Here is a 15,338-nt window from a genome sequence, read left to right as displayed (position 1 = left end):
GTCATTACCCATGACCCCCAACACCTAGGCCTCTTGGTACAGGGAGCAGGATTTCACCTACACCATCATTATTTTCATCATCAATAGAGTTGTTAAGTTAGTGAGGGCCACATCTTGGATTTGAACATGATGACATGAACAGTATGACATGGCTTTAGGGCCAGTACTCTTAACCACTGCACCACAGAACCTCTGTCCCAGAGATATTATGATCGCCAGAATCAATGATTCTGACTCATAAATGAGCATTTATGTGGTCACTCAACATCCTTTGTGGCCTATGTGCTGTGAAATATCAAGATAACCACTGAACAAGGTCTAGGTCTGTGTGGAAGTTATGATGACCTCTGTAAAACTACATTAATGTATAAAGGAGAAGGGAAGCCTCACTGGAGATGTCAGAGTCTCCTTGAAGAGGAGCTGTACCCAGAACAATGGACAGGACTTATGGAGGCTGGATGGGTGGAAGGGAGAGGGAATCTAGTATGACTGGAGTGAAGACTGGGGTCCTCTCAGGTGAATAGACAGGGCTCAGAGATAACTGATTGGACACTACAGGGGTCTGAGGTCATCCTGGTGTAGGACCAATTGAAGAAGGAACACACTGGTTTCTACAGGATGCTACATAGTTCCTTTACACAATGAATTGGCACAAATGTTAGAAGAAATGTGCCCACGTATCTGCCAGTCATTCATGGCGGCAGAGAAGAACCAGGAGCACTGAGAGTAGTAAAGATAAGTTGATGTTCAGTTTCCTAAACCTTCATTAGTAGGATTTCAAAGGAAATTGTTTACAATTAATTGAACCTGTCCCTCTGAAAATTATATACTCCCCTTAAATTTTCTCTGACTCTAAAGTCTCATGGACTCCTATCTACCAGCGAGTTTTTGCCTGCATTCTGGAGTCATATTCTCAACCAGAGCACTCTCCTCGTGTGTTAATACTTGCTCTTTACTTTCATTGTTTTATCTCTGTATCCTACCAGAGATTATTCAGAGGCTTTTCCCCTCCTTTGTAGCCTCAACTCCTTTCATCAGCTCAGTGAGTTGTATCACAACACAGACTGCTTTGACAAGCTTAGGCAAAATTTAATACTCACTATCAATATCTTTTACATAATTTCTTTTTTGCATGTATTATTTCTGCAGAGTTTAGATCTGACTATCAGATAGAACTGTGGCTGCTGGCCAAAGACATTGTGGAGATAATTCCCTGATGCCATAGACACATATCCGTGAATGAGGGTTTTGCTACTTTTTCTAGGTATTCATTTTGCTATTATCCAGAATTCTTGACCAAGCTCAATCTTGTTCTAGTCACACAGAATTTGCTATTCAGATGCTAACAAGCCATTTAGAAATGACGTTTTCAAACTGGGATGCCTGGGATAATATCTATCCATTCATTCATTTATCCCTGTGAAAAAATTATGATTGTTTGACTGTTTTCATTGACAAGGCTATCAAGTTCTACTGGTGATTGTGAATCACTCCAAGAACTTGCCTCCTCTTGAAGACAGGAATCATTATCCTCTCACAAAACAAGAGAAGAGGTTCAAGACACCAAAACATTGAATAATTCTGTTTTTCTTCTTTTTTTTTTAAAAAAAAGAAAAACTGTGGCTTTACAAAAAATGTCTCAAAAATTCCCATGGTCTGGAAAATGTATGTATGTGGTGGGACAAAATTAATATAGGACTGTCATAAAGAGCAATATTATTTCAAGTAATATGGGAAGAAAAAGTATTATTTTACTTTCTCCTTCCATGCTTTTCGAGGTCATTTATTTTGCCCAAAATACATTATACATAGTTCTTTGGAATCTCTGCTTCAATGTGTAATCACACACGTGGCTGTGTACATAAATTATGTTTATATTCTCTGAGGGTAAGTTAATATTGGGGATCTTGGGTGATGTATTAGACCCAGGGAAAGGAGTGTGCAGAGAGTATGGAAGAGAGGATCATACAAAGAAGCTGAGGAGAAGTTTTGGCCAGCCATTATGGGGATGTGACACTGGGAAGTATCCTCTCTGAGGGGCCCTTTCTACAGTTTGAACTTATCAACAGATCTTGATGAGCAGAGATGGAAGCAGGTCATCCAGTATTGGTGTGGCCCCAATGGGGCAGCTTTCCTAGGAAGGAAATCTCTGTGGCTGGAGTAAGTCCTCTTCACAACCCTTTAAATATGAGACAGAGAAATAGGGGCTGGCTGAGCCTTAGAGCTAATGTAGGCATTGTCCTGCTGCCTGGCACACAGCATGGCACATTCTTGTCTTTCAGCATGTGGTTATGAATGAATGAAGGTGACTGCTCGGTTTAGTCTGTGAGTGAGTACCCACATCCTCATGGGATGTGGGCAACTGCAAGTAAGCAGGGTCTGAGTACTTCTGTTCTCTGGGCACTGGAAGCCATACACTCAAGAGGTAAACATCAGTATCATTCAAGAGATTTCAGCCATTCCTTCCCCATTGGAATCCATAAACAGGCCCCATAGGGTGATTCGAACTATTAGAACTAATAAACAAGTTCAACAGGGTGGTAATATACAAGATAAATATGCAAACATAAATTCATTTCTATACACTTGTGATGAACACTCTGAAAATACAATTTATAAAACAATTCCATTTATAATACCATGAAGAATAAAACATTTGGAGATAAATTTAACCAATAATAGATAACTTGTATACTTAAAACTACAAAATATCATTGCAAGAAATAAAATGAAATCTAAACAAATGAGAGAAAATTTCCTGTTCATGGATCCGAAGACAGAATATTATTAAGATGTCATTATGCCCCAATTTTATCTGCAGATTCCGCACAACGCGTATCAAAATACCACTTCACTTCTTTTCTGAAAACAACAAGTTCATTCTAAAATCCAAATAAAATGCATGGATTCAGAATAGCCAAAACAATCATGGAAAATAAAAAGTTGGAGAAATTCAATTTCCCAATTTTAAAACTTACTACAAAGCTACATGTATCACGATGGTGATATTGGTAAAAAGATAGACATATAAATGTCTGTTGGAGTACAATTGAGAATCCAGAAATAAACCTATGTATTTATGGTTCTCTGATATGAGAAAAGAGTGCCAATACCATTTAGTGGAGGAAATTGGTGTGTTGTCTTCAAATGGTGTAGGGATAACTGACTGTCCACATGCAAATATACAAAAATTGGCCGAGTGCAGTAGCTCACACCTGTAATCCCAGCACACTGGGAGGCCGAGATGGGTGGATTATCTGAGGTCAGGACTTGGAGACCACCCTGGCCAACATGGCGAAACCCCATCTGCACTAAAAATACAAAAATTAATGGGGCGTGGTGGTGCGTGCCTGTAATCCCAGCTAGTTGGGAGGCTGAGGCAGGAGAATTGCTTGAACCCGGGAGGTGGAGGTTGCAGTGAGCCCAGATTGTGCCACTGCACTCCAGCCTGGGCCACAGAGCAAGGCTCTGTCTCAAATATATATACATATATATAAATTAATTCAAAATGATCAAAGATCTAAAAGTAAGAGATAAACTCTAAAAGTCTTAGAAGGAAACAAAAGTCATCTTTGTGGCTTTGAATTAAGAAATGGTTTGTTTTTTATGACAACAAAAATATAAGTAACAAAATAAAAGGTACATAAATTGCATTCATCAGAATAAAAGCTTTATGCTTCAAAGGATACCATCAAGGTGAAAAGGCAACCCACAGAATTGGAGACTATTTTGGCAAATCATATGTATTAAAAGGAAATTGTATATGGAATATATAAATAAACTCTTACAACTCAAAAGTTATAAGACAACTGATTCAAAATGGACAAAGGAACTGGATAGACATTTTTCCAAAGAAGATATACAAATGGCCAATAAGCAGATGAAAAGATACTCAATATCATTAGCCATTAGGGAAATACAAATCAATACCACAATAAGATACAACTTCATACCCACTAGGATGTCTATAATAAAAATAGTAAGTGTTGGCAAGGATGTGGAGAAACTGCAAACTTCATACTTTGCTGGTGGGGATATAAAATGGTACAGCCAAGTTTGAAAATGGTCTAGCAGGTATTCAAATTGTTAAACATAGCGTTATCATATAATCCAGCAATTCCACTTCTAATCATGTACACAGAAGTGAAAACATATCCACACAAAAACTTGTGCATAAATTTTCATAGCAACATTATTCATAATAGCCAAAAATTTAAAACAAGTTGAATATCCACCAACTTATGAATGGATAAAGGTGGTATATTCATACAATGGACTATCATTCAGCAATAAATGAAGTACTGATACATGCTCCAACATGGATGAATCTTGAAAACATGCTAACTTTAAGAACCCAGTCACAAATAACCATATATTTTATATAATTTCACTTATGTGAAATGTCCATAATAGGCAAATCTATACAGACAAAATGTATATTAGTGATTGCCTAGAGCTTAAAGGTATGGGGAGATTGGGGTGACAGTTAAGAGGAGTATGGTTTCTTTTAGAGGTGACTAAAATATTGTAGAATTGGTTGTGGTGATTGATGCATAATTCTGTGAAGATACTAAAATCTATTGCAGTATACATTTTAAATGGATGAGTTGTATGGTATGTGAGTTATATTGAAATGAATCTGTTAAAGCATATTTGAAGAAATGATTTCCCCAAACATCTCAAATTGGATGAAAAATGCTAATCTAAATATCTAAGAATCTCAACTAACTGTAAATAGAATAAAGAGTATAGAATAAAGAGTAAGAGATGTTAGCACATCACAAACTGTTGAAAACCAAAGACAGCAAACCTGCAAGGCAGTGAGACAAAATGGAATCATCAAATACAAGAAAGTCACTATAATATTATAGCTGATTTGTCATCAGAAATAATGGAGGCCAGAAAACAAAGGTATGACTGTCAAGGCGCAGAAAGAAAGAAAAAAAAGTCAAGCCAAAATTGCATATCTATTAGGCTGGTGCAAAAGTAATTGTGTTTTTTGCCATTAAAAGTAATGAATATTAAAAGTAAAAAACTGCAATTACTTTTGCACCAACCTAATAGTAAAACCAAACTTCAAAAGTGAGAGTGTGAAAAAAGATATTCCCAGGTAAACAAAGACTGAAAGAATTCATTGCTAGTAGCCCTGTCTTTACAAGAAAGACTAAGGAAATTTTTGCAGGCTAAAATGAAGTAACACCAAATGCTAATATGAACCTATACAATGAAATAATGAGCACTGGTAAAGATAATTACATAGGTAAATGTAACGGTATATATATGTATTATTTCTCTCTTCTTCTTAAAAAATTTTTCATTGATGCTAATAGATACACATAGTTTGAAGGTACATGTGATAGCAATACATTCATATAATTTGCAAAGATCAAATCAGTGTACTTGGGATATCCATCACCTTAAATATTTGTCTTTTCTTTACATTAAAAACATTTTAATTACTTTCTTCTAACTATTTTGGAATGTACAATAGGTTATTGTAAACTATAGTTACCCTACTGATCAAACCCTAGGTCTTATTACATGTATCAAATCATGTATCTGCATCCATTGATCAACTTCTCTTCATCTCCCTTCCTTCCTATCCTTCCCTGTCTCTGGTAACCACCAATCTACTCTCTATCTTCATGAGATCATTTTTTAGCTTCCACATATAAGTGAGAACAATCAATGTGTTTTTCTGTGCTTGGCTTGTTTCACTTAGCATAATGACCTCCAGTTCCATCCATGTTTCTGGAAATGACAGTATTTCATTCTTTTTTTATGACTGAAGAATATTCCATTGGCTATACAAACCACATGTTTTAACCCATTCTTCCTTTGATTGGTACAAATGGCCAACAGGTATATAAAATGCTCAATATCTCTAATCATCAGAGAAATTAAAATAAAAACTACAATGAGATATCTCACTCTAGTTAAAATGTATTTTATCAAAAAAATAGATAATAACAGGTGCTGGTGATGATGTGGAGAAAGAAGAACCCTCACACATTGTTGGTGGGAATGTAAATTAGTGTAGCTACTATGGAGAAGAGTATAGAAGTTCCTCAAATAACTAAAAATGAAAATTCCATATGATCCAGCAATCCCACTGCTTGATATATCCAAAAGAAAGGAAATCAATATATCAAAAAGGTATCTGCATTCCCATGTTTATTGCAGCACTATTCACAAGAGCCAAAATCTGGATTCAGCCTATTTCTTTCCTTTTAAATGACTTAACACACAATTGCATAAAATAATAATTATAAAGCTGTATTGATAGCTTTATAACATGAAAGACGTTATATTTATTACAATGATAACACAAAGGAAGGGGAAGTAATGGCACTATATTGGAAAAAAGAAGTGACAACAGATGGTAATTAGGATCTACAGGAAGAAATGAAGAGTAATGAAAAGAATAAATGTGTAGGTTAATGTAAAAAAAAGATAAAGATAGTTTTACTCTCAACTTCTCTTCTTTACAGATGCAAGATTATATAGGGCAATCATTATAACACTATATTTTGGGGGCTTATAGTACACATCAATGTAATATATATGATAATAATAACACAAAGGAGGGGCAGAAGAATGGATATATATTGAAGCAAAGTTTTTATATTTTCCTGGAACTAAGTTAGTGTTAATTTAGACTTCTGTTTTCTGGTCTGACAGATAAAGAGCTTGAAGGTCATCACTCTTGTCCTTATAACAAGGAAAAGGGGTGAAAAAAAATGAAAAATCAACAACTTTGCTCATATCCATCAGAGAATTTAGGTCACAGGACAAATGCTTGGCCCCAAAACTGGAGAGACAGGTGAATACAGACAGCTCATGCTCATGAATCAAAAGACATGGCAATATTCCCCAAATTGATTTACAGATCAAATACAATCCCTATCAAAATTTCAGCAGGTGTTTCTGGAAAAAAAAAAAAAGAAAAGAAAATCTGACAAGCTGATACTAAAATTTATATGGCAGGGCAAAGGTCCCAAAATAGCCAAAACAATCTTGAAAAAGAAGAGCAAAGTTGAAGGACTTACACTTCCTTATTTCAAAACTTATTATAATGCTATAGTTATGTCAGTATGGTACTGGCATAAGCACAGATATGTATATCAATGGGTCAGAATTGAAAGTTCACAAATAAACTTCTGCACTTATGGTCAATTAATTTTAATAATAGTGCCAGGACATTTAAAAATTATATATATTTTAAATAAATGATGCCGGCATAATAGAAATTCCACATGTAAAAAGATAAACTTACACCCTTCCCTTGCAAATTATGCACAATAATGACCTCAAAATGGATCATAGACCTAAATGTGCAAGCTAAAAGTATAAGACTTTTAGAATAAAATATAGGAGAAAATCTTAACCTCGAGTTAAGCAAAGATTTCTTAGGAATAACAGCAAAAGCATAATCCATTTAAAAATATGATAAATTGTACTTCATCAAAATAAAAAAATTTTACACTTCAAAAATACTATTAAGGAAATGAAAGACATATCCCACATTGGGATAAAATGTTTGCAAATCATATATCTAATGAAATATTGATAATATTAAAAGATTGTCTACAGCTGAATAACATGAAGGCAAATAATAAAAATTAAAAGGGCAAAATATTTGAATAAGCATTTAATGAAAGAAGATATGGTTAAAAGATATTCAACATCATTAAACATTAGGGAAATGCAAATTAAAACAAAAATGAGATTTAACTCCCCGCCCACTAAAATGGCTATAACCTAAAGACAGACAATAACAAATATGAGGTTATGGAGAAACTAGAAACTTTATATATTACTGGATGGAATACAAATTTGTGCAGCCACTTTGGAAAACAGTTTAAGAAGTAAAATGTAAAAAAAATTATTTGAAGAGACTTATCATATTCAAATATTAAAATACATAATTATTCCATAAATGATTCTGGGCAATTATTTTTAGGACGTGAGGACTTCTGTTTGTAACCCTTGGCTTATGACATTTCACTAAACACATAGCAATTAAATTTAAGAGTTAAAATTTTATAATGTAATTGATAAATGTCTATGATTAAATAGCAGTGAATATTATCAAACGTTTACAGGAACAAAAAATTTATAAGATAAAAAGTGAAAAAAATCCACAAAAATAAATATTCTCATTTCTTTAAAATTATTGTCTAATGTCATAAATAGAAGAAAATTTAAGAGGCAAAAAACTGAGAAAAACAATAAAAATGATCAGCATAAACAGCTAATATAGATTGATAATTAAAATATGAAGTCTGCAGTAGAGAAAGGATGTGAAAAAACAATTTACTAAAGATAAATTAGAACACGTTAACAAATGTGAATAACCTTAACTTCATTGGAAAGTTCTAAAAAATCCAAAGATAACTAGATACTAGTTTTATTATGAAGTTTTTTATACTTAAAAATAGAAATTTTGAAAAGATAAAAGTTAAATATAAATTTATTATATGTTCCAACAATACCACTATTAGGAATCTACCCAAGAAAAATGAAAACTTATGTCCACCCAAAGACTCTTACATGAATGTTTACAACAGCATAATTATGCTTCCACATTGGAAACAATCCAAATATCTATTAACTGGTAAATGAATAAGCAAATGCGGTATGTCACATAATGAAATGCTATTCAGCGGTTAAAAATATGTATACATGCTACAACATGGATGAACCTGAAGAACATGGTAAGTGAAACTAATCCAATCTTAAACTAGGAGATGAAGAGAATGCAGAAAAATGAAACTAATAAAAAATGCCTCGGTTATCTATATATCTATATCTATATATACATTTTTTTTGAGATAGTCTCACTCTGTTGCTCAGGCTGGAGTGCAGTGGCACGATCTCTGCTCACTGCAACCTCCACCTCCTGGGTTCCAGCAATTCTCCTGCCTTGGCCTCCCGAGTAGCTGGGATTACAGGCATGCACCACCATGCCCAGTTAATTTTTGTATTTTTAGTAGAGACGGGGTTTCCCCATGTTGGCCAGACTGGTCTCGAACTCCTGGATTCAAGTGATCCACTCGCCTTGGCCTCCCATACTGCTGGGATTACAGACTTGAGCCACCACGCCCAGCCAATCTCCTTATTTATGATCGAGATGGTCAGGCAGAGGTCAATACTCTCCAGTACAGGGGTCGATTGTTTCGCAATGAGCCATATAATGTTCCTAATTAGAAAGCGAAAGGAAAGCTTAGGAAGAGCTTCTGTGTGGGAAACAAGTCGATATATAGGGAACATTGGCAGATTATATTTATAATGTATACTATAGGTATGTGGCTAATATATTACTTTTAATGGCAAAAACCACAATTACTTTTGTACCAACCTAATACTTGTATTCATAATTTCAATGGAGAGAATAAAAGATCATATGTATACTACTTACAAAAGAACCTTAAATTATAATCAAACATATGAAAATATATCCAAATGTCCTAGTGATTAAAGAAATGCAAATGAGAAAAATGACAGAATTGAAAATATCAAGATACACAGTAGTATGTGAATATACTTACATATGCATTATATATTTATCTATAATAGATATAGACGTAGCTATAGATATGAATAAAATATAGATTTATAGATTTGTCATGAGCATACACATCAAACTGTTAATATTGGATATCTTGTGGTTGAATAGAGAGAAGAAAATGCAATATAGTTTCTTAAAAAAATATTTATTTTGGAAGGTATTTTATAGAACAGATATAAATATTTTGTAATCATGGGAAGCAACCGAGACAGAATTTTGAAAGCATTATACGTGCCTGATACAGGTAAAGTCTCTGGCATATAATGTTGGTTTTCAATGTAAATTTGAATAATCACTTTTCATTATCACCTGATCAATTTTCAAACGTAAAATTGGTTGACTGTGTGTGTGTGTGTGTGCACATGCACACACACATGAATGTGCAATTCTTTCTGCTTTGTGTACTTCATGGCTGCGCTCTTGTACTTTTTCCCTTGTTTGCTAAATCCAGGTCCTTGTCAATAAACATAAGCTTCTGTATAGGAGAAATCATACTTCCATAGCAGTTTTGAATTCCAGAACCTTTATGTCAAGACCTCCAATAAAAGTAAAACAGTCCTACTCAACATTGACAGATATTCCTGGGACTGTCTGGAACACCTGGCAAAGGATATCTGTGGTGTATAGATTAACTCAAGAATAAAGGGAAAGGCTCTTCTGCTTTCTCCATTTCTCTTGGCTCCTGCTGCAGTGACCAGGATTGAGCTTAAACAACACAAACAAACAAAAATATTTTCTTTCACCTATTTCAACATTCTACTTAATGACCCAAATATATGCATGGGTAATCTCATCTCCTTGGTCTAAACAAAATGGTCCATATCTACAAACAGTTATTAATTGTTAAAACACTTGAAGAATGATTTGATTGTAAACATCTTAGGGGAAGGTGTGAGGAAGAACATCTTAAATTTACCTTGAACCGCATGGAGTGACTTTTTTATTTACATGTTCTGCTTCCTAAAAGAAGTCCTATCAGTGTCTTGTGTCTCCATTGACCAGTCTAATCACATTCCCCACGTGGAGTTAGGCAGATATCACAGATATGTTCTGGTCACATTGCTCTCATTTTCTGGGGATGTGACTGAGTAAAGTTCCCATAGGTCTTTCATAGATTCAAGGCATGCAGGTGCTTTTTGGTCTTTGAATCATTTTGTCAAAACAGAAATCTTCTGAGACATCTCAAATCCCCCTTGTTCCTTGGTCTTATGTCTACACAGGCAGCCCTGTGCATATTGAAATGAATTGTTTCCAATAGACTGTCCTTTAGTACAGAGTTCAGCCACAGTCTTTGTCTCAGGCTTCCTCTGATTACCTAGTAGGCTGTCCGTTACAGGCCTCTGTTTATACCCAAGGATGGTCTCTATAAATTGAAACCTTGTGCCTTCTCACCATTTTTTTCCAGCTTCAGTACACTCATGGTGGTGCTAGACACCTTTTATTACAAGGAAAGTTATGACAATTTTAAAAGGCCAATTTAATACAGATTTATGCCAATGCCACTTCAGAATCCCAAGGTAAGCTATAAACTGACTGTTCTGTTTTATCATTTAATAGACACATGCAACAGTTTTGCCAATAACTTACTATCGGCAAACTATTAACCAATAACTTACTATTTCTTGTACGCAATGGTGCAGACATTTTGACTGAATTTTGCATATTCAGGGATTGTGAACCGTTATTTTTCAACCTCGATGGAAATGTGCACTTCTTATGTTAAATATAAAGACAGAATAATAGATGGGAATGTTTATGAAATAATAAAAATAAATGGTCCAAATATCCATCCCTCTTCTCACCTCCATCAGGTAACATATCATAGCACTCCAAAAGAGCACCAAAACTCATACAATATATAATAGTATGTACACTTCACTTTTTGTGTTTACATTTCCCTGTGGTCCCTGAGTGTTATGCTATTTATGTGAACATCACCTCATTTTCAGAGGAGAGGAGTAAAAAAACTAACATGTATTGAAGGCCTACTATGTGTCAAAACAAACTTTCTCTATTTTCTCCTTACTGTAATTCTGATAGATATTATTCTTAATCTTTCTAGTGAGAGATAACTCATTTCTTTTTATATATGTGTATATATGTGTGTACATATATATGTGTGTATATATATATGTAATCATTCACTGAGAACCTACTACAATACTGTACTGATGTAAGAGTCCTGGGTCCGGGGAAAAGAGGCTGCAGTTGTTAGAGTCTTAAGGCCAGAGGTGAATAGTCTGGTCAACAGGCACAAGCAGTTACGTGCACAGAAAACAAAAACAAAAACAAGACCAGTTGTACCTCAGTAGTCACCAGTTCAGAGAGATGTCTAGAGCGTTAATCTTCCATCAGGAACCAGTGAATATCCAGAGGAAACCATATTGATCCAGAGGAAACCACAGACACTAGACTGTGGTAGTGAGTTAAGGCTGAAGACAGGGTTGCTGTAAGTGAGGCTTGGCTCTTTGCACTTGTGTAAAGCACTATTACACATGCCTGGGATTTCTACAGGAGAATCTTGTCATGAATGACGTTTTCTAAAGTAAATTTCCACGTGGAAGCATATAATAGTCTAACTCTTTTTTAAAATATTTGCTGACAGCTTTTAAGCCTCAGTCATGCATCTTTCCCTTCTGCCCCACACCAGGTAAGCTTATAAGAAAGTCTAGGTGCTCTGTCCTTCAGCACCAGTAAGAGATTCAAACCATGCAAGCACCTGATTGTGCACAGGAACTCTCACCCTGGCCCTACCCCTTAAACAACACACAAATCTCAAGTCAGTCTCCTATTCTTGGTCTCTCAAGCTGTTTTTAGACCAGTTTGGGAGGCCCACCGTGCCCTCCTGAGAAGGCTCATTATGTTAGTAATAAATCTTCTCATACCCTCTTGCTGTGTGTGTGGCATTATCAGTCTTGACATCTGAATCTGATTTTAGGTGGATTTCTATCCTGTTACTTCAGGTGGCTACAAGAAAAGGGCATACTGGGAAGAGTATGATGTACTCATATATTTAGCACTAAGTTGAGGATAAGGAGAAAAATTTATGGCCTTATCTGAGCGGTGCCTCAAATTTGCTCAACATGTATTCCAGTGTGCAAAAAATATGTAGGGCCATTGTCTCTTTAACTGGTTTGATCATCTTAATTGGCTCCACCTACATCTGGCTTTGCTTAGTTCAGCATTCTATGTCTGTCCTGTTGAGAATACTCACAGTATCTTAGGTTAACCTTCCCCTTCACCGAACCATTCTCTATCATGATGCTTTGGGTACATGGGTAGTTGTATTGTGGAGGCGGGGAGGAAAGGGGCAATGGCGCTGGAGAAAACAAAGGTTTCTAAAATTCAGGGTTTTTTCTCTGTATCTTCATTTGCTTCTTGCTAGAAGGTAAATACTCTAGACTGATCTCTAGATTGGTGACGGATGATGTACAGCTAGTCCTGGTGGCTTTAGGAGGGTGACTGCCTCACATCCATAGCTTGGTCGTGTGGGCCATGCCCTTGTAGCCACTGGCCTTGTGGTCACTCATGACCGTGACCTCTTTGCTCTGACCTTTGTCATAGCAGGTAAGCAGTAAATGGGAACTTTATTAGGAGAGTGGATAGATAGATAGATAAGTAGATAGATAGTTAGACAGAGATACATAGATACAGAAACATATATGTACATATATTTGTAAAATGATATTGCAATTCGAAAACATGGTAAGTACAAAGGATGGGTTTATTGTCAGTGAGGGGTGATTACGGACATTACCTAACAGGATTATTGTAAGGAGAAAATGAGGTCGTCTAAGTGTTATGTATTCAACCTTCTTAACATTAACCTTCTATAATGTTATGGGTATTATGGATTTATATGGGATTATACACAATGAGCTATATACATAATTCATAAACACAGATACATAGTCTGAAAAGCTTTTTGCAATCTTCTTTTTAAATTAAAAAATATATGATTAACATTACTTTAGGGATGTGATTTGCAAGCAGGGGTATCCAGTGTTATCAAAATATAATGTTACTTTTGCAGATTTCAAAATTCATTATTTATTCTAAATATAACCCCTAATACAATAGACATGTATTTATAGAAGAAAATTACCATGTTATCTCCTTCCCATCCCATTCCCACAAGATGTCTATGCTTTTTTTAAAAAACTGCAAACATGTTTATTTCCCCTTCATTTTTTTAATTAAGCATTTTATTTTGAGATAATTGTAGATTCTGCAGTTGTAATCAATAATGCAGAGCAATCTCTTATGGTATTTACATAGGTTCCCTCAAAGTTAATATCTTGCAAAACTTTAATACATATTACAAGCAATGTATTGATATTGATAAAGATACAGAAGTTTCATCACTACAAGGGTCCCTTGTGTTGCCAAGATGTCCACTCTTGAAAACTAAGTTTATATTTCCCATATATATTTGTGTATAATATATGTATTTTTATTTGAAAGATTTATCTATTAAAATATTGATAATAAAGTGTTCCATTTTAGTTTAGAACATACAAATACAAGTTGTTCCTAATATTTTTTTCTCTATTTCTTGTGATTGATGCTTTTGATACCTTATTTAACAGGAAAATACTTTCTAATAGAGGAAAGTAAGAGGTATCACTGAAGAGTTGTAGAAACCATGAACAAAGCACTAGAAGTAAATATCTATTATTACTATGATTTTCAAACAATGAAATTCATATATGTATGTTAATATGTAAATATGTATTCTTTTTAATCAGTTAGATTTTATTATATGTATATTCTGAAATTTGCTTTTTCATGTATTTATCTCTTGCTTTTTATATATACTTTAAAATGTGTATATATTTGAATTCGTTTAATATTTCTTTGAAATATATAATAGCTGGCCATAGACATCACTCTTTCAGCTAAGTCAGATTTATTTATATGTCCAGTATATTAATCTTCTCTCACTAAAATATGTTACAAATACTTTTCCAATTTTTCACTTGCCATTAATTTTTGGTTGTTTTGCAAAGGGGGTAGAATATATCTTTTGAACTTTAATAGTTCCAATTCAATGGAAAGCAGTTAACTATAGAAATACTGTCCCTGGCACCAGTGTGCATTTACCAATTTCTGATTCCCAGGCTATTATCATGAATAAAATTTAGTGACCCTGCTGACACTGCAAGGAAGTTGAGGATTTTGCCTCAATTGTGCATGAAATTATGGAGCCTGCAATCAAGTTTGGAAGGGAAAGAAAGTGCTAGAAGGTCTGAAAGTGGGAGAAAATTAGAGAGATCAAGGAACGGGAGGTTAGTGAGAGAGACAGAGAGCATTAATACTTAAATAAAATGTGAAAAACCATAGGAACATAATTAATCTTGTAAATTAATATATGTCCCCCTGGAAACCTTCATTTCATTCTATGTTCTTTCTTGTCTCTGCTGCTTCACCCTATAGTTGAACATCAAATCCACAGTTTTCTTATTGTGTCTAAAAATGGCGAGAGTGTACACACGAACTAAAGATTGGAGTAAGAAAAGGGGTGTTCCAAGAGCACATCTATCCATGACCAGAGGAAAATGGTTGAGTCATTTCCCTTGTGCTGACTTCTTCAGGTCTAATTATATTTTTACATTGAGTATGAATCTATGTTAGAGTTGAGGGTCGCCCAGGTGAGTGACTGCATACCAAAATCTTGAGTTGTATTAACTATGTTACTCCTCTGGGCCTAATTTTTATCTTCTTTTAAATGAGAATAGCACTAATGCTCATGCAACATGATGTTTTG

Source organism: Macaca fascicularis, chromosome X (genome assembly GCF_037993035.2).
Source record: "Macaca fascicularis isolate 582-1 chromosome X, T2T-MFA8v1.1".
Lineage (NCBI taxonomy): Eukaryota > Metazoa > Chordata > Mammalia > Primates > Cercopithecidae > Macaca > Macaca fascicularis.
Note: the sequence above shows the minus strand (reverse complement) of the source record.